The sequence below is a fragment of the Equus caballus genome, chromosome X (assembly GCF_041296265.1).
Source record: "Equus caballus isolate H_3958 breed thoroughbred chromosome X, TB-T2T, whole genome shotgun sequence".
Lineage (NCBI taxonomy): Eukaryota > Metazoa > Chordata > Mammalia > Perissodactyla > Equidae > Equus > Equus caballus.
This window is the reverse complement of record NC_091715.1, coordinates 4,768,112-4,788,181: the sequence shown is the minus strand read 5'-3', so window position 1 is coordinate 4,788,181 and position 20,070 is coordinate 4,768,112.

The following is a 20,070-nucleotide window of genomic DNA, read 5'->3' as shown; positions in this document are numbered from 1 at the left end:
AAATGTCATCTTCTGATGTCTGGCATGAGCAAGATGGGGTCTTTACTTCCATACTCGTCAGTATTTCTTTAGACATCAAACTTTGGCTTGTTCCAGTATCAACCTTGATTTCCCCTAGGTCCTCCAAAAGTGGAGCTTTCTCCTCCATTCCATGCTTAAAAGTCAAAGTGGACAGTGAAGGCATTGTGAACACTGCTAGCTGCTCACCAAATCCAATGGGCTCTTCTTCTTTGGCACTGGGCCAAACAGCACTTCCTTCCCAGACTCTCTTTTGGTAAGGTGCTGCTGTTGCTTGATGATGTTCTAGACAACAGTTTATGAGCAGAAGTGATGTGCGCCTCTTCTGAGCCTAGCTCATAAAAGTCTCCCATGAATTTCCTCCATGTTCTCCCCTCCCCCGCCCCACTCCCCCATTCTGCTGCCTGGGATGGAGACGACTCTCCAGGAACACCTTGCCCACCATGAATTGAAGATGGATCCCTAAAAGATTGCTTGGAGCAGAGACCTCCTTTCCACCCAAGCCTGCTCCCTCAGCACAGCCATCTTGGACTGCTAGCAAGAAGGTAACTTCTACTGGACTACAGCCCTTAATCATTTTTTTTTATTGGCTACAGTAGTTTGGAATACTCAAACTAATTCAGCAATTCTAGCTATCAGAATGGTCCTGGTCCAACAGGAAGAATCCAGAAAACATCTGCCACCTGGGAGGCCTATCCAAATGAACAAGAGTGCCTCTCTTCTGCTGAATTTATTTAATATAATGCCATCTGACTCCAAGAAGACACGGGTGGAATTTCCAACCTATTCCTTATGAAGGCATCGTCTTCATTTGTAGACAGCCTCAGGTTCTTCTCCCTCTCAGGTCCCTATTCTACAGTCAGTTCATGTTAGAGCATTTTGTTAAGGGCTCACCCCTCCCACCTTTTGAGCATTTACACACGCTGGAACTTAGTAAAACACTGGTAAAATACTAAATATTTTAAGAATGTTGCCCACCAAGTTTATGGGAAACATATAGAAATGTTTAGGTTGTGGTGGTTGACAATGTTGTAGCCAACGGTTTATGAGAAGCGATGTGTGCCACTTTTGAGCCTGGCTCATCCAAATCTTCCATGAATTTCCTGCATGTTTTCCTCCCTTTCTGCTGCCTGAGTTAGCGGTGCCCCTGCCCCTCTCAGATGGAAACCTTGGACATCATGAATTTAAAAAAAAAACACACATGTAAAAAATCCACTGCAGTAAGAATCCTGCACACTGCTTAGATCTCTGTGATTCAACAAAGTCATAACAGAGCAGGAAAAGGTCCAGGGGAGAGAAGACAGGATGATTAAAAGCCCGCAGCTGCTGCAGTATGCAGAGAGCCTTAAAGGCCTGGAATGATTCCGTCTGCAAAGACCGAAGCTGACAGGGAATAGGATTGAAGTCCAGCAACTCATAAAACGTAGACCTGGGATGAACACAGACTTGTTCACCAAATCCCAGTTCACCACAATGACACTCTTCCCTTCTATCTTGAGAAAGGGAAATCTAGGATAAGTCAACAAAACAGAGAAGGTAGCGAAGGTCTGATTTGCAGAAATCATAACCTAGAAGACCAGACGCTGACTGCAAACACAAAAAACTTCAAGCAAGTACTAGAAACATTCACACATGACAGTTCTATTAAGGGAGCTAAAATGATGCCTAAAAGTTTAAAGAGGCTAAATGTGATTGACCAAAAGTGAATGACTTACAGTTAGGACTATTTCTGGGTTTTGAATCTTTATCACAGTGGTGTTGCACACGCATCCTCACCAGCTGTGCAGCTTTGCAAACTGCCCCTGCCTTGCCTCTTCTGGTTAGCTGTAAAATAGTTTTGCTGTTAGATTTATTTTGTGTCAGCCCAAGTGCTGCTTTTATGGAATCGCCCATGGAGAGAAGCCCATCACAGACTCTGAGCGACATGGAGAAACCCTGGTAAACGACTAAATTTAGATGGGACTGAGCCATAGAGTGAAATTCTTCAATGACCTCACTTTTCCAATCTCCTCCAGGCATGAAACAGATCCACCACTGTAAGACATCGTGTGGGCTGATTCAGGGGGAGAAGGAGACATTCTGCCACCAAGAGTGGGCATAGAAGTCACAAGGGTGTCATTGACCAAATGCCTGCATACTTGTGGATTAAGTAGAGTTACTTTGAAAAATCAAGTTACACAAAATTCTTGCTTTCTAGATGATTGCAGTCTAAAGCAAGTAACATGGCTTCTGGTTACCGCGAGAGCAACACTCTCAGCTTTTTTAGGAACTCTTTCAATTGGAAAAAGGCACTTAGTCTTTGGAAACCATCCCATTTTCAAATAGCAATGAGTACTCAACTGATTAGAAGTTAATACTTGCTATGCTCGAACATTATGCAACACAGTTTCTCAAAAGAGCAGTGAACTTCTAGAAATAGTTCTTAACTTTCTGACTCCTGACCACATTCTGGCAGGAGTACTACAAATGGCCATTGGCACAAGTGGAAATTTAAAAGATGTGTCTTGAATTAAATCCTAGAGTCTAGGTCACGACTGAGTCTCTGTTTAATCAATAAACAGATGTTTATTAAACACTTACTGTCATGGTTTGGGTTCTCAAGGAAGAACACTCATTGCAGAACTTAAAAAAAAAAAATAGAAGGCCAGCAGTGCCCAGCTGGGAATGGAATGCCTCAGAAGTTAGCTTCTGACACATTTCTGCATTTCTGCGTGGAATTCCAAATTCAAGGCACGAATATCAGGAGTGAGTATTCTGCTATGGCACCAATGGGCACTTTTATATACAAGTGTGTAATTAAGTACTTGTGATTTACTGTTAAAATTTGGGAAATCTCTGCCAGCTTCACTTGCACTTTTTAATAATACTGCTCAAGGGACATCAACTCTCATGGCCAAACACGTTACAGTTTTGTTTCTTCTTTTTAACTCTGGAGGTATAAATACATACCCTTCCAGTAAAATGTTTTGAAAGCATCCAAAGAGTAACCCTTTAAAACCATTGCCATTTGGTTAGCCCTAAAGCTAACCCTAATTCCCTCCCTGATCCCATCCCTTCATGTCACTTCCTGGCCCCACCTCTCCTTCCATGTCACTTCCTGCCCCACCCCAACCCCTCCTTCTATGTCACTTCCTGGCCTCTCTCTTTCCTTTATGATGTCACTTCCTGGCCCCTCCCCTATGCTACCTGTCCCACCAAAATTCATATTCAGATCTTCCCTAAGGAGTACCCTTGAGATGAAAGACACAAGACTGGGCAGAAGTAGGAGCTGATGCAAAAGGCCTTCATCAAAGGCCTCAGCTGATTTTACGGAGATCTCTGGGACTGAGACGGCCCCTCAGAGTGATCGTCCCTGGAAACGAGGTGAAGTGTCAGCTTTTATATCCCTGCCAGGTCCAGTTATTAAATGCAGGCTGCCTATAAGGTGAGGGTACAACCCTGGGCAAGGAAGCTCTCTTCAGCTGACAGCAATTCCAGAAGAGAGACTCAACTGAGATCTATCAACACAACACTCCCAGAAGATGGAGGAACAGATGTCTTGGTCCTAGAAAGGGCTGTGGGCAGGATGCCACAGCTTCTGCCACCCTAACCTTCTGAAAGGAACTGTGTGTCTCTAGAAGGAGCTTAAAGAACATCAAAATGTTGTCTGTACCCTTAGAAGGCATAAAATTCCATTAGAGAGGTGAGACATATTTACACCTCTTAGTAATACTCTTTGAATCTCCCCATCAGAGACAGGTCATAGGGCAGGCCCTGTGGCTGAATGGTTAAGTTCGTGCACTCTGCTTTGGCGGCCCGGGATACAGGGGTCCAGATCCGGGGCACAGACCTAACACCACTCATCAAGCCTTGCTGTGGCGGCATCCCACATAGAAGTCCTAGAAAAGACCTACAACTAGGATGTACAACTATGTACTGCGGCTTCGGGGAGAAAAAAAAAAAGAGGAAGATTGGCAACAGATGGTAGCTCAGGGCCAATAAAAAAAACAAGAGGTCATAAAACTTGGATTTTAATTCCTTTAAAATCTCATACTATTGGATAGAAATAGAGCAAGGCTCTGATAATTTCAGAGGAAGGATCCTTATACCATGACCCAGGGGCCAAATTTTGTCCCCACCTGTTTTAGTAAATAAAGCATTATTGGAGCACAATCCTGCCCATTCATTTACCTATTGGACTAACAGTCTAACCAGGACCACAACGGACAGAATAGATGGAGATCGCAAAGAACTGCCAGAAGGGAGAAGGCTCCTGAGCAAGCCATACAGGAAGACTCTGCTACATGAAGTTCATGGTCCTGTTCTATGAGACAATGCCGTAATTGGCCTCTTATTACATAAGAAAAACTAGATTGTTTTTAAGTTTTGTAGACTCTAGACAGAAAGAATTCAAAATGCAGTACCCCCAATCACAGGACACGCGGCATTTGGTGTCATGTCATCTTGAAAATCAGCCACTCACCATGCATGCTCCTCGACTACATGGAGAAGGATGAAGTGAAGCAACCAAGCAAGCATTAAAGTGCGAAACAGGAGGCAGGAGCTGAGGTGGCTCCACCAAGTTCACAGGCTCTTGCCATGACAGCATGTAATTCAGAGGCCTCCCGTGGAGGGAGATGTGATGGGCAACTGCGGAAATTTAAGTGGCGTCTAGGATCTTATCGTACTGACAGCTCATTATTCCTGTTACCCAGAGAAGAGGAGGATAAACACATCAGCCAGCATCCTTTTATAAGCGAGCCCAGAGGACCCAACTGGAGCTTAGGTACAAATAGAGTTTTCCAGAGATGACACCAGACACATCAGAGACAAACCTAGGCTTAAGGCTGAGTGGCAAAAACAGTCATTTGTATTCCAACTGTGCATCCAAAGCCACTCGCCTAAATGACACTTGAATGTTTTCATTTAGATCTTTCAAATTACAATTTCTGGTTTTATTGCATATTTCATTGGGCCACTTCCAAATGGATCTTCTGGCATGGTTATATACTATGATGGAGCGATATTCAGTTTAAAAATCATTACCTTAATCATCCCTGCTACTTTGATTTAGTGTGAGCAATGCTTGATTTCGTTTTCTTGCCTATTGTAAGAATTTTACTCATGGTAAAGTTAGCTTTATTTTTAAATTGAAACCGTGGTTCACAAAATAAAAGTTTAGAGCACATAGTTTTGGGGTTTTGTTTCCTACACGCATGTGCTAAATCAAATTTGAGAATGTAACTTTGCCAGAGCTGAACCAACCACAAAAATTTAGTGTTTGCTTGAGATGAGAAAATACGAGAATTGAGTTTCTTGCATTATCTTCTGAATCTAGTGTGAGAACATTGGCCCATCAGCAGTTACAATACCCACCCACTAGGAGTAAGGCTAAGACATGTCATGTCATCAAGTTAGTGATGCAACTTCCTGTCACTATTCAACTTGCCCTAATGCTTACATTTTGACATGTTTTCTGATTTCTTAAAAATAGTTTCTCACAGGCAACAAAACTAAAAATAGATAAATTGGACTAAACCAAAATTAAAAACTTTTGTACCTCAAAGGGCAAATCAACAGAGTGAAAGGCAATCTACAGAATGGGAGAAAATATTTGCAAATCATATATCTGTTGAGGGGTTAATATCCAAAATACATGAAGAACTCCTATGACGTAACAACAACAACAGAGTAACCCAATTCAAAAATGGGCAAAGAATGTGAGTAGCTATTTCTCCAAAGATGATATACAAATGGCCAACAAGCCTATGAAAAGATGCTCAGCATCATTAATCATTAGGGAAATGCAAATCAAACCACAATAAGATATCACCTCACACTCATTAGGATGGCTACCATCAAAAAACAGAAAATAACAAGTGTTGGCAAGGAGGTGGAGAAATTGGAACCCTTGTGCACTGCTGGTGGGAATGTAAAATAGTGCAGCCACTATGGAAAACATTATGAGGATTCCACAAAAAAATTAAGAGTAAAACTACCATATGATTCGGCAATTCTACTTCTGGGTATATAGCCAAAGGAATTGAAAGCAGATCTCAAAGAGGCATTGTATACACATGTTTACAGCAGCAGGATTCACAATAGCCAAGAGGTGGAAGCAATCCAAGTGTTTATCAAGAGAAGAATGAATAAACAAAGTGTGGTATATACATACCATGGAATATTATAAGCCTTAAAAAGGAAGGAAATTCTGACATGCTACAACATGGATGAACCTTGAGGACATTATGCTAAGTGAAATAAGCCAGTCACAAAAAAATGAGTACTGTGTGATTCCACTTACATAAGGCATCTAGGAGTCAAATTCCTAGAGACAGAAAGGAGAATGGTAGTTGCCAGCGCCTAGGGAAAGGGGGAGTGGGGAGTTGTTTAAGGCATATAGAATTTCAGTTTTGCAAACAAAAAATTCTGGAGATCAGTTGCACAATCATGGGACTATCCCTCACACCGCTGAATTCACACTTAAAAATGGTTGAGGCGGCAAATTTTATGTTATGTATATTTTACCACAATCAAAACTTTCCTTTTAAGTTAAAAAATAGTTTCTCAACATCACGGGGTTTGCTCTTTTTCTCTTGCTTTCAATCAAAAACTTCTAAGTCACATGTAGAATGTCTTGTGTGTCAATGTAAATTGGACTATTTTCATCAAACAAAATAATCGGACAGTTCAAGCAGCTGCCCTATTTTTCTGAAAGGTTTCTGAGTCAGACAGAAATGTTGGGAGTCAATGTGACAAGTCTGAAGCCTCCTTTCTCAGTCCTGCTCTTGAAGGTCGCGCATAAACTTTATTTAATGTTTAGCTGCAGAACACCAATGAGCCAGTAAACTCTGGTTATTAGCCAACAAGCCTTCCATTAAAACCAGGATTAAAGTTTTATGTTTCTTAAGCTGTTTTAACTGGTGATAGAAATGCAAGGAGGGGGGGAGCTGAAGGATGGAGTATTTTTTTATCTAAGGACTGAATGCATATTTCAGTTTCTGAAAGCTAAGTTTTTAAAGTAACTTCCTAAAATAACACATGATTTGATGCTGACAGCAAATATTGATCCGGCCCTTTTCGATAGGTTGGGCAGCTAAAAAAGAAAGATGTCCTGTTCATTGCCCCCAAGCAGACACAAGATCAACCACACAAAATAAAATAAGAGAAACTTCTAGTTGGTTATCTCATAATGTGTAAAAGTCACAGCGCAAAATATAAGCACGATCCTACCAAACCCAGCATAGCTCTTCTAAGATGTGGGCTCAGAAAGAGCTCACTGGAGTGGTCCAGTGGCCCCACTTATGGGGGAGCAAGGACACCAGGGCTGGAAAACAGTCCAGACAAAGGTCACTCAATGTGTAAGTGGAAAACCTAGAAACTGGAACCAACCAGGTCAAGAACAATTGCTGGGGTGATGGAGCCAACAACATCAAGCCAACAGGAAAGAGTTAATCCCTCCTCCCCAATTCTTGCCTCCGAATATCTTCCAGTGCAGCACTAACTAGGGAGCCAGCTGACAAAGGAGAAAGGTATGTGACGAGTGGCAGCTCCAGCATCACAATGGAGAATAGAGATGGTGGATTTGGAACTGAGAGACAAAAGCGTGATAACCAGCCCAGAAGCCCCGTTGATCTCCCAGACCTCAGCATCAAAAAAAGAATCCTACGTGGCTCTCTTGTCCTGATGGGTCTTCTTGCATTTGTTCAAGTGCTCGTTATTCACTGAGTCATTCATCCAAAGCTTAGTATCTCTCCGGTACCTAGTAGTGTTCTAGATCCCTGCCCTCTAACTAAAAGCTGACTAAAGAGCTAGTTCCTGCCTTTTACAGCATTTAAAGTAGCTTATTTAAAATATCAGGAACAGAATATCATTCCTATGAGACTGTCGCATATTTATCAAGCGGCATGTGATCACTCCCACATTTGACAAGTGTTGGCAGCTATGGATGCTAAAGAGCACTTGTGTTCAGAGTCAGTCTTGCAAAGCAGCTACAAGACTAGACATTCTGACTGCTCAGCCATTGAACAGAAGGCTGTGCTGTGTACTATTCAAGGAGAAATGGATTGGCTCCTGTTCAGGAACTGCCTTTTTGGAAATGCTTGTTTTTAAGATGGCATAGATTCTTGTGATGGTTAAATATTGTGCCAACTTAGCTAGACTATGGCGCCTAGTTGTTTGGTCAAACATTAGATGTTGCTAACAAGGTACTACATAGATGTGTTACCATCTATCATCAGTTTACTTTAAGTAAATGAGATTAACCTCTTTAACATGCGTGGGCCTTATGCAATCAGTTGAAGGCAATAACTGCACAAAAACTGAGGTTTCCTGGAAAGAAGGAATTCAGTCTCAAGATTCTAACAGAGAAATCCTTCCTGAGTTTCCAGCCTGCCATCCTAGCCTGTGGAATTTGGACTTGCCAGGCCCCACAACTGCGTGAAGGAATTCCTTTGAATAAATCTCTCTCATATATACGTATGTTTGTATATATATGTATATTTAAAGTGATATATATATATATATATATATACATGTCTACACGTGTATATCTATCTATCAGGGAGAAAAGCAGCATTATCTGCCCCTGTGTAGAGTATGACATTAGGCAATGCCACTATTCTTTCTGCACCTGAAACTTCTGCTTCCTGAGCCTTGCTTTCTTGCTTAGGTGAAGAACCGTAGCAATTAGGGTTCTTTGAAACAATAGGATAGATAGATAATTACTCTGACTTTGTGAGGATTGTGGCAAAGACTTGCTTCCCAAGGTGGCTTGAATCCAGTGGGTTCAGTGGACCTGGAATCTCCCCCGTTTCCCTCTTGCCATCACTGCTAGTGAATATTAAACATGGAGGGAGTGTTCTGCCTGGTTATCTGTGACGTGTCCTGCTGCCTAATTCATCTGGCCGCTCCCAGTTACGCCCAAGCTGGAAGAAGAGAAAACATACATCTGAGGACTGCCAGCCAGACTTCACAAATCTGTTCCCAAGCAAGACTCATAAATAAACATAAGCAGTTGCCAAAATGTGGTCAGTCAGCTGGCAGTGCTCTAGAACACAGCTTTATTGTAGAGCGGAGCAGACTGTGAACGCAGAGTGCCCAGGGTCAGCCTAATGAAGCAGGAAGTCATTGTACAGTGGGACAGATGGATTTCCTTCATCTACCTTTACTTCCATGATAGATGAAACAGCTGTTCTGAAAACAATACTATTTCTTTTCTTATTTAGGAAAATGGTTTTGCTCCCTAGGTGGATAATAATTAAAAACAATGCCCATACTAAACAATAAGCTATTGAACAAGCAATGGATCATTGAAGAAATTAAAGAAGAAATCAAAAAATATCTGGAGACAAATGAAAATGATAACATGCCATACCAACTCATTCGGGATACAGCAAAAGCTGTATTAAGAGGGAAATTCATCGCAATACAGGCAAACCTTAACAAATAAGAAAAATCCCAAATAAGCAATATCAAATTACACTTAAGTGAATTAGAGAAAGAAGAACAAACAAAGCACAAAGTCAGCAGAAGGAGAGAAATAATAAAAATCAGAGCAGAAATAAATGCTATTGAAACAAAAAAGGCAGTAGAAAGGATCAATGAAACAAAGAGCTGGTTCTTTGAGAAGATAAATAAAATTGACAAAGCCCTAGCCAGACTTACAAAGAAAGAAAGAGAGAAAGCTCAAATAAACAAAATCAGAAATGAAGGAGGAGAAATAACAACAGACTCCACAGAAATACAACAGATTATAAGAGAATACTATAAAAAACTATATGCCAAAAAAATGGATAACCTAGAGGAAATGGATAAATTCTTAGACTCTTACAATCTCCCAAAGCTAAGTCAAGAAGAAGCAGACAATCTGAACAGACCAATCACAAGGAAAGAGATTGAAACAGCAATCAAAAGCATCCCAAAGAATAAAACCCCAGGACCAGACGGCTTTCCTGGGGAATTCTACCAAACTTTCAGAGAGGATTTAATACCTATCCTTTTCAAGATATTCCAAAAAACTCGGGAGGATGGAACACTTCCTAACACATTCTATGAGTCCAACATCATTCTGATACCAAAGCCTGACAAGGACAGCACTAAAAATGAGAACTACAGGCCAATATCACTGATGAACATAGATGCAAAAATTCTAAACAAAATTTTGGCAACCCAAATTCAGCAATACATCAAAAGGATCATACATCATGATCAAGTGGGATTCATACCAGGGACACAGGGGTGGTTCAACATCCGCAAATCAATCAACATGATACACCACATCAACAAATTGAGGAATAAAACCCACATATTCATCTCCATAGATGCAGAGAAAGCATTTGACAAGATCCAACAGCCATTTATGATAAAAACTCTGAACAAAATGGGGATAGAAGGAAATTACCTCAACATAATGAAGGCCATATATGACAAACCCACAGCCAACATCATACTCAATGGTCAAAAACTGAGCGCCATCCTCCTGAGAACAGGAACAAGACAAGGATGCCCTCTATCACCACTCTTATTCAACATAGTACTGGAGGTTTTGGCCAGAGCAATTAGGCAAGAATAAGGAATAAAAGGAATCCAAATAGGGAGGGAAGAAGTGAAACTCTCACTGTTTGCAGATGACATGACCTGATACATAGAAAACCCCCAAAGAATCCATTGGAAAACTTTTAGAAGTAATCAACAACTACAGCAAAGTTTCAGGGTATAAAATCAACTTACATAAATCAGTAGCATTTCTATACTCTAATAACGAACTAACAGAAGAAGATCTCAAGAACACAATACCATTCACAATCGCAACAAAAAGAATAAAATACCTTGGGGTGAATTTAACTAAGGAAGTGAAAGACCTATACGAGGAAAACTACAAGACTTTCTTGAAAGAAACTGATGATGACATAAAGAGATGGAAAGACATTCCATGCACATGGATAGGAAGAATGAACATAGTTAAAATGTTCATACCACCTAAAGCAATCTACAGATTCAACACCATCCCAATCAGAATCCCAATGACATTCTTTACAGAAATAGAACAAAGAATCCTAAAATTCATATGGGGCAACAAAAGACCCCAAATTGCTAAAGCAATCCTGAGAAAAAAAGAACACAGCTGGAGGCATTACAATCCCTGACTTCAAAACATACTACAAAGCTACAATAATCAACACAGCATGGTACTGGTACAAAACCAGGTGCACAGATCAATGGAACAGAATTGAAAGCCCAGAAATAAAACCATACATCTATGCACAGCTAATCTTCGACAAAGGAGTTGAGGGCATACAACAGAGCAAAGAAAGTCTCTTCAACAAACGGTGCTGGGAAAACTGGAAAGCCACATGTAAAAGAATGAAAATTGATCATTCTTTTTCACCATTCACAAAAAAAACCTCAAAATGGATCAAAGACCTAAAGGTAAGACCTGAAACCATGAGGCTTCTAGAAGAAAATATAGGCAGTACACTCTTTAACATCAGTATTAAAAGGATCTTTTTGGACACCCATGTCTTCTCAGACAAGGGAAACAATAGAAAGAATAAACAAATGGGACTTCATCAGACTAAAGAGCTTCTTCAAGGCAAGGGAAAACAAGATTGAAACAAAAAACAACCCACCAATTGGGGAAAAAATATTTGCAAGTCATATATCTGACAAAGGCTTAATCTCCATAATATATAAAGAACTCACACAACTCAACAACAAAAAATGAAACAACCTGATCAAAAAATGGGCAGGAGACATAAACAGATATTTCTACAAAGAAGATATACAGATGGCCAATAGGCACATCAAAAGATGCTCATTATCACTGATCATCAGGGAAATGCAAATCAAAACTACACTAAGATATCACCTTACATCCATTAGAACGGCAAAAATAACCAAAACAAAAAGTAACAAGTGTTGGAGAGGGTGTGGAGAAAAAGGAACCCTCATACACGGCTGGTGGGAATGAAAACTGGTGCAGCCACTATGGAAAACAGTATGGAGATTTCTCAAAAAATTAAAAATAGAAAGACCATATGACCCAGCCATCCCACTATTGGGTATCTATCCAAAGAACTTGAAATCAGCAATTCCAAAAGTCCCATGCACCCCTATGTTCATTTCAGCATTGTTTACAATAGCCAAGATGTGGAAGCAACCTAAGTGCCCATCAACTGATGACTGGATAAAGAAGATATTGTATATATATACAATGGAATACTACTCAGCCATAAAAAAGAATAAAATCATCCCATTCACAACAACATGGATGGACCTTGAGGGAATTATGTTAAGTGAAATAAGCCAGATAGAGAAAGACAATCTCTGTTGACTCCACTCACATGTGGAAGTTAAACACGTAGACAAAGAGAACAAATTAGTGGCTACCAGGGGAAAGGGGGGTTGGGGGGTGGGCACAAAGGGTGAAGTGGTGCACCTACAACATGACTGACAAATAATGTACAACTGAAATTTCACAAGGTGGTAAACTATCATAAACTCAAAAATTAAAAACAAACAAACAAAAAACAATGCCCATAAAAGAGATACTATAGTATACTTGGATGTTTAAAAACTGAATCTCCAACTTGGGGAATCATCTTTGGGTTTTTGTCTCTTCAAGTATGTTTCTGCTAACAAAGTTGGAGAGTTTCAAAGCTGTTCACGGAGACCATTTCTTACAGCGCACCTGCCTGCACTTTCTATTTCTGCAGAGATCATCATGCCCAGACCCACCAAAGTCCTCATTGGGCTTCTGGATCACTGTTGCGAGGTTTGCAGGTATTTCCTGGTACATACGTTATTAGCCTGGACACCAGAATGAATCCAGGTGAGGCAGACATCTCTCTGCATATCTTGTGGATAAACATAATTCAGATCATTCAGAGCTTTTCCTTGCACATAATCATGGCCCAAGGGAGATGAAATATTTTGTCCAAACACCCAGCTGCTGAGAATTGTGGCAAGTTTTGTGAAAGAATATTTTCCAGCTCATTTTAAACATTTTGCATGGTGAGATTTGCAATGCTGTATTATAGAGCTCCGTGAGCAAAGGAAAGCCCCCTGAAATATCACGGAATTTATTTCTGTCAATATACAGGTAATGCCAGCTTTTAGGGAAATATGCAACTAGGCTTGAAGATAGTCATTTCCACAGCTGTCTCTATGTTTAGAGAATATTATCCTTTAAAGATAGACTCAAATCACAGAGTACCTGGTAAACATACCTATTGGCATGTTCTCTCAGAAATAAACTTAATAAGGGCAAGATATTATTCTGCATTTTTTTATGTATGAAGTGGCAGAAGACTGAGTACACAGGAGCACTATAATTTAAGAGCGTCCTGGTAATTACCTGAGCGGTTCTTCCTCATTCCCTATCTCCCTCCCCACCTTGTTTCTTTTCTGCTTAGCTCAGAGGTTTCCTTAAGTCAATAGAATGCTAAAGATACAGCTGGCACCCGCTATGAACTCATTCCTCCTTTTATTTACTACCTCTATTTTTTCCTAGAGATAACCAATTTTGTGATGTTGGTGTGTGTCTTCCCCTCCATTTTTTATAGTTTCCATAATAAGACAGTGCATTATTATTTTAATTTACATTTTCATAAGTACTAATCAGGTTCATTCATTTCCACAAACCCATTTGTACCCTCTGACTACTTTTAGATTGGGTGGTTTGCCTTTTATATTGACTGTAGCAATTCTTTATATAATCTGGACACAAATCTTTAGTCACTTGTATATGTTACAAATACATCTCCCCAGCCTGTGGTTTGTTACTTGATGTATTTATGATGTCCTTTTAATGCAAATGGGTTTAATTTTGATGCAGTCACATTTACTCTTTTTAGGGAAGAAATCTCTGCATTCCCGTCCCAGGCACTAGATTAGCATTCTATATAGTGGAGAGGGAGAACGGGATGGAGTTCAATAATTTAATATGCATGTTTAATTACTTCTCCTGTTTTCACCTTGTGTCTCACTTAAAACCATCATGTGCCTTGTTTCATCAACTCTCAAGCCTCTCAGGGCTGAACCATTAAGGTTCTTTGCCCTAATTACCCTCAACAAGCATCCAAGAAAAAGGGTCCTCCTACTTTCCATGCCACTACCACGCCTCCTTTTTATGTTTCCTATGTTCAGAATTTCTGAGATTTATCCAAATATATACCCACTATTAACTTTTTTTTTTTTGAGGAAGATTAGCCCTGAGCTAACATCTGCTGCCAATCTTCCTCTTTTTGCTGAGGAAGACTGGCCCTGAGCTAACATCCATGCCCATCTTCCTCTACTTTATATGTAGGACGCCTGCCACAGTATGGCTTGATAAGCTCTGCCATGTCCACACCTGGGATCCGAACCGGCGAACCCTGGGCCGCCAAAGTGGAGTGTGCAAACTTAACCGCTGTGCCACTGGGCTGGCTGCAACCCATTATTAACTTTGTTTGTGTGTGTGTGTGAGGAAGATTGGCCCTGAGCTAACATCTGTTGCCAATCTTCCTCTTTTTGTTTGATGAAGAGTGTCCCTGAGCTAACATCTGTGCCAATCTTCCTCTATTTTGTATGTGGGATGCTGCCCCAGTGTGGCATGATGTGTGGTGTGTAGGTCTGCACCCAGAATCCGAAACTGCGAACCCTGGGCTGCCGAAGAGGAGCACATAAACTTCACCACTATGCCACCAGGTTGGCCCCCATTATTTTCTTTTTTTATCCCTGTTTTATTCAATCATTGTATAACATCTTAATTGTTTAAAAGGAAAGAAATTTTCTTTTTTTTTCAAGCATTATACATTGTATCCTTTGGATATGTTTTTTTCAAAGCCAGAAAATATGATATTTTTAATTGAATTTATTTAAACTAAAAAAAAAAAAAAACAGTTCACCCACCCCCATCCCCCACATCTAGCAATCACCAATCTGTTCTTTGTATCTATGAGCTTAGTTTTTTTAAGTTAAAAACTTTTTTCTAAGATTCCACAAATAAGAGATCATATGGTGTTTGTCTTTCTCTGTCTGACTTATCTCACCTAGCATAAGGCCCTCAAAGTCCATCCATGTTGTCATGAATGGCAAGATTTCCTTCTTTTTTGTGGCTGAATAATATTCCATTCCATATACATATACCACAATTTCTTTATCCATTCAACCATCGATGGACACTTAGGTTGTTTCCATATCTTGACTATTGTAAATAATGCTGCAGTAAACATAGGGGTGCATACATCTTTTCAAATTAGTGTTTTCATCTTCTTGGAATACCCAGAAGTGGAATTGCTATCACATAATACTTCTATTTTCATTTTTTTTGAGGAACCTTCAAACTGTTTTCCATAGTAGTTGTACCAATTTACATTCCCACCAACAGTCCACAAGGGTTTCCTTTTCTCCACATCCTTGCCAACACTTGTTATTTCTAGTCTTTTTGATAATAGCCATTCTGACAGGTATGAAGTGACATCTCATTGTGGTTTTGATTTGCATTTCCCTGATGATTAATGTTCAGAGAATCTTTCCATGTGCCTGTTGGCCATTTGTGTGTCTTCTTTAGAAAAATGCCTATTCAGATCTTCTGCCCAGTTTTTAATCGGATTGTTTGGGTTTTTGCTATTGAGTTGTATGAGTTCTTTAGATATTTTGGATATCAGCCCTTATCAGATATACGATTTGCAAATATTTCCTCTCATTCAACAGGTTGCCTTTTCACTTCATTGATGGTTTCCTTTGCTGTGCAGACGTAGTCTCACTTGTTTATTTTTGCTTCTGTTGCTTTTTTTGTGTGTCAGATTCAAAAAATCATAGCCGAGACCTATATCAAGGAACTTACTGCCTATGTTTTCTTCTAGGAGTTTTATGGTTCACTATTTATGGTTCCACTACTCTTTTTACCAATTTCATTCTCTTACTGTCATTGAGTGGAAGGAGAAGATATAGATGTGTATGATCCATTCACTCCTTTTTAATGTGAGAACTGCACAATTGCTCCCAAATCAAGAGACCTCTTCTAATGAACGCCCTCTCCTGTTTGCACAGACAAGTGGTGGGGAGCTGCCCAAGCTTCCCAGGTGATTATTAAGCTTCTCTAGATAGTCTTAAGCTACTCTTTGTTTGGCGAAAGTGTAAAAATGATCATAAAACGTGAAAAGACAAATAAACCACTGTTTAGTGATATGGAAGGTAAACATATTACATTGTGTTTTCTATTTCTGCAAGCATATTTACATGTTGCTATATTTTTAATAATAACATATTTATGACTGTGCAACACTGCATTTACTATATACCATTATTTACATAATCATTCTCCTATTGTTGGGCCAATTTAAAATTAGCCTATTCTTTACTTCAGTGATTCTAGAAGTGTGTATGTTAACAAAACCTACATCACAATTACCTTAGGTTATTTTATAAAATCTGATTCCTTGACACCACCCAAGCCTTGCTGTGTTGGAATCTCTGATATTGAGGCTTAGAAATCACATTTCAACTACCTCTCTAGTTGATGTACATATACCTCAAATGCTTAAAATCATGGCTTAATTGCATCCTTGATATTTTCATTACATTAGCCAGCACTGTAAAAGGGGAGTTTATAGAAGAAATTGATGATCAGATCCTGAGAAGAGAAGCAGAGAGGCAACTGAAGCATATGAATTTAACTCTATTCCTTTCCCTGACTCTTCCACTGAGCCGTAGTTCCAAATTTCTCATTTAACATGAACACTCATAAACGTTCCACTATCACTGAAAACTCAAATGTTTGTAATAGAGAAGGCATTTCCAATTATGGCAGGTATAGAAATAGTAAATGAAGCTCGGTGGGAACACAGTGTGGTTTGTGAATGCGGGGGCTGGAGAGACTGCGGGGCTCCTCACAGAGGGGCAAATCTGAGCCGGCTGCAGCAGAGCTGGATAAGCTGTAATCACGAAGGGGCGAAATGTGTCCCGCTGGGGGAGATAATATGAGAAAGAGCATGACAACTGGTGGTGGGAGGGGGAGATGTAAAGTCAGGAACAATAAGACTGGCCATATGAAAGAAGAGAAGCCATGTTGGGAATTAAAGGGTTTTATATGCTTTGGGGGCCTTCAGTTTTACCCTGATAGATCTACATTCTGAGAAACAACATGGAGCCACTGCAGATTTCTGAACTGGCAAACAATGTCTACTGTTTGATCTAGATTATCCTGGCTGAATGGAACCCTGTCTTGACTATGGCAATATTCAGGTGTGAAACAATGAAGTTTGGACTGATGGCTTCATGTTGAAAGATGGAGAAATAGAGAACAGAGGTCGAGACCTTTGAATCTACTGGGAATTTGGCAACCTTATCCAGAAAACGGTTACAATTTGTATGCTATTTCTCAGTTAAGCTGTATTACTAAAGTGATACAAGTATAATTACCTAATGTTTCCAAATTCCTTCAGCTTCTCATTCAAGGCTGACATACCTGTCACAGCTTGCTCCTGCTTATATCTTGACCACGTTGAAAACACAAGCACCTTCCATTCTTGGTCATCTGTGGATATATAATCTAAGCCATCATTCCTATGTCTGCCTCCTTTGGGGCCATTTCATTAAGTATGGACAATACTGCTAGCCAGAGAGAAATGGAAATCAAAGTAGCCAAAATTGAATCTACTGAATCTGATTACTTGGTAATGATGTTTATCCAAGTATTGAGACAGAAAGGGTTTGAGAATCTTGAATAAAATTAGGTTTGAGATTATCTGGAGACTTTATTTACCCTCATTCCTCTTATTCATGATTAGCATAAATAACAGAGTTGTGTTTGCACTAAAAATCAGTTGTACTTCTTATCATATGCAGCCATTCCTTTCACCATGAAGTGGCAGTTTATCCCGGGGAATGTGAAACTTGATGAGAATTTATCTCACCGTATTTGCAGCTTTTGAATTGTTCACATTTTTCTCAAAATTATTTTTTTTTTCTTTAGTTAGAGTGTTTTAACTTGCCTATTGGTCAAGAGAGATAGAAAATGACTCACAACCCAGTTAATTAGAAGAATAAGAGAGAAGTTATCTTTAAACTCATTGCATTCTGAGTGGAGACCATTTGTAGAGACCTAAGCAAGATGAAGCAGCAAGAATCCTTGAAGGACCAGATTTTGTCTCGATCTGTAGTCAACTCATCTGGCCTTCACGGATGAGAGAAAATGTATTTTACTAGTTTCCTTGAGTTATGGACTGCAAACATTTCTTCAGAAGAAGATTGCAAGTGGGAATGTTAGGAAAGAAACACACAAAACTGGGGGATAGGCTCTCAGAACCAATTGTCTGAGTAACTGGCAGGAAAGAATTGTTTCCTCAGTTGGTGAAGACCAGTAACAGGTTCAACTAGGGTTATTAAAAGTTAAATATAGAACATGTTAAGTGAGAGCCACATGTTAGACATCCAAGTGGAAATGTTGAGATAAAAGTTGCATTTGTGAGTCTGCCTTTCAGAGCAGGGGGTATGATTTGGAATCAACATTACTGAGTTAACATTTAAACTTGAGATTAGGTAAGATAATCAAGGCAGTGAATGTAGACACAGAAGAAACTGTCTAAGGGATAAACACTGGGGCACACTCCATCATTTAGAATTGGGAGAGAGGAGGAAATAGTTAAGGAGATTGACAACAATTGGTGGGGCAGTGGGAAGAATATCAGCAAAGTATGTTTTCTTGGAATCTAAAGCAGAATTTTATCAAGTAGGAGAGAGTGCTCAATTGTATCAAATAGTGTTAACAGACCAGATGAAATGGGGATTAAGGATGGTGCATTAGATTTAATGCTAGGAAGCTCACTGGTGATCTTGACAGGGAAGTTTTGTTGGATGGTGGTGGGAAAAGTTCTACTAGCATGGATGCAAGAGTAAACGGGCATTGAAAAAATAAATTATATAAAGTTAATGCTTTATATTTTAATTATGTGCATGTCATGTTTTCTAGTAAAGATAAATAAGTATTAATTGGCATATTAGGCTAACTGGAACCTACTTTTAATTTTAGAAAAGAAAATTGTAAGGCCAAAGGTATTTTTCCTCAAGATATATTCCCCCTAAATCTTCAAGCAACAGAGAAGACATACTCAAAGGCAAAGTATTTATCAGCTAGCACTGAGGAGCAACTTCTTTGACACTAGGACCAAGACAAGGAAAGAACCGACAGAGCTTCCTATTAGGATATTTCAATAAGAGGGGCCTTGGCAGCCTAGCAGAAGACTTTAGTTACAAAAAGTTTGATGTACCCAGAAGGGCCAATGCAGGCAAAAGGAGACAAGAAATCCATCAGGATACCAAGCCAAAGGGCAAAGAGCTGTAGACGTAAATCAATCAGGATGTCAAAATGGAGCACGCAGGAGGTCTGTGGGATGAACTGAAGGGTTAGACAGAACAAGTTGCTGACAGTTCAAGAGACAGTTCAGTATGAATCTTGAGAACACTAAATTTGTGTCCCTCTTGATCAGAATTTGTCAATTACTGCCCAATTTGAGGTTACTTTTTTTAAAGGGTCCATTTCGCAAGAGAAAGAAGTGAACTGGGGAAAAAAAATAATTGAAATGGATGCATCCCATAATCATGAGCCACATTATCATATTTCAATTGGTCTGGACCATGAGCATGTACCATTTTGTTTTGGAGAGTGGTTCAGAACATAAATAGCTATCGGGTAAAGGCACCAGGGTACTTTCTCTGCTGTCCCTGATCCTGAACACCACAGTGATAGAGACAGTCAGGGCTGAGTCTGTACCTGTCAACTCTGATTTGTAAGGTACAAGGCAGGTCTGAATTGTCCTTGTCAGTCACCAACTGAGCAGGTGAGGACATGGGGCAGATCAAATGCAGCTATGGTGAATGGAATATTTGGATTCATCTGTCCTTTGCAAAAGATGCTCTTGGCTTAAAGAGTTAAAGCTACTTTTGTATATAAATGAATTTAATCATTATAGACCAAACTTTGATGGGTTGGTAAGGGCTCTTTTCTTCTGACACTCAAATCATTTAAGGGACCTGTAGTTTTGTGTCAGTTTGTAAAAGACTAAAATATCTAATTAATTTTTTTAAAAA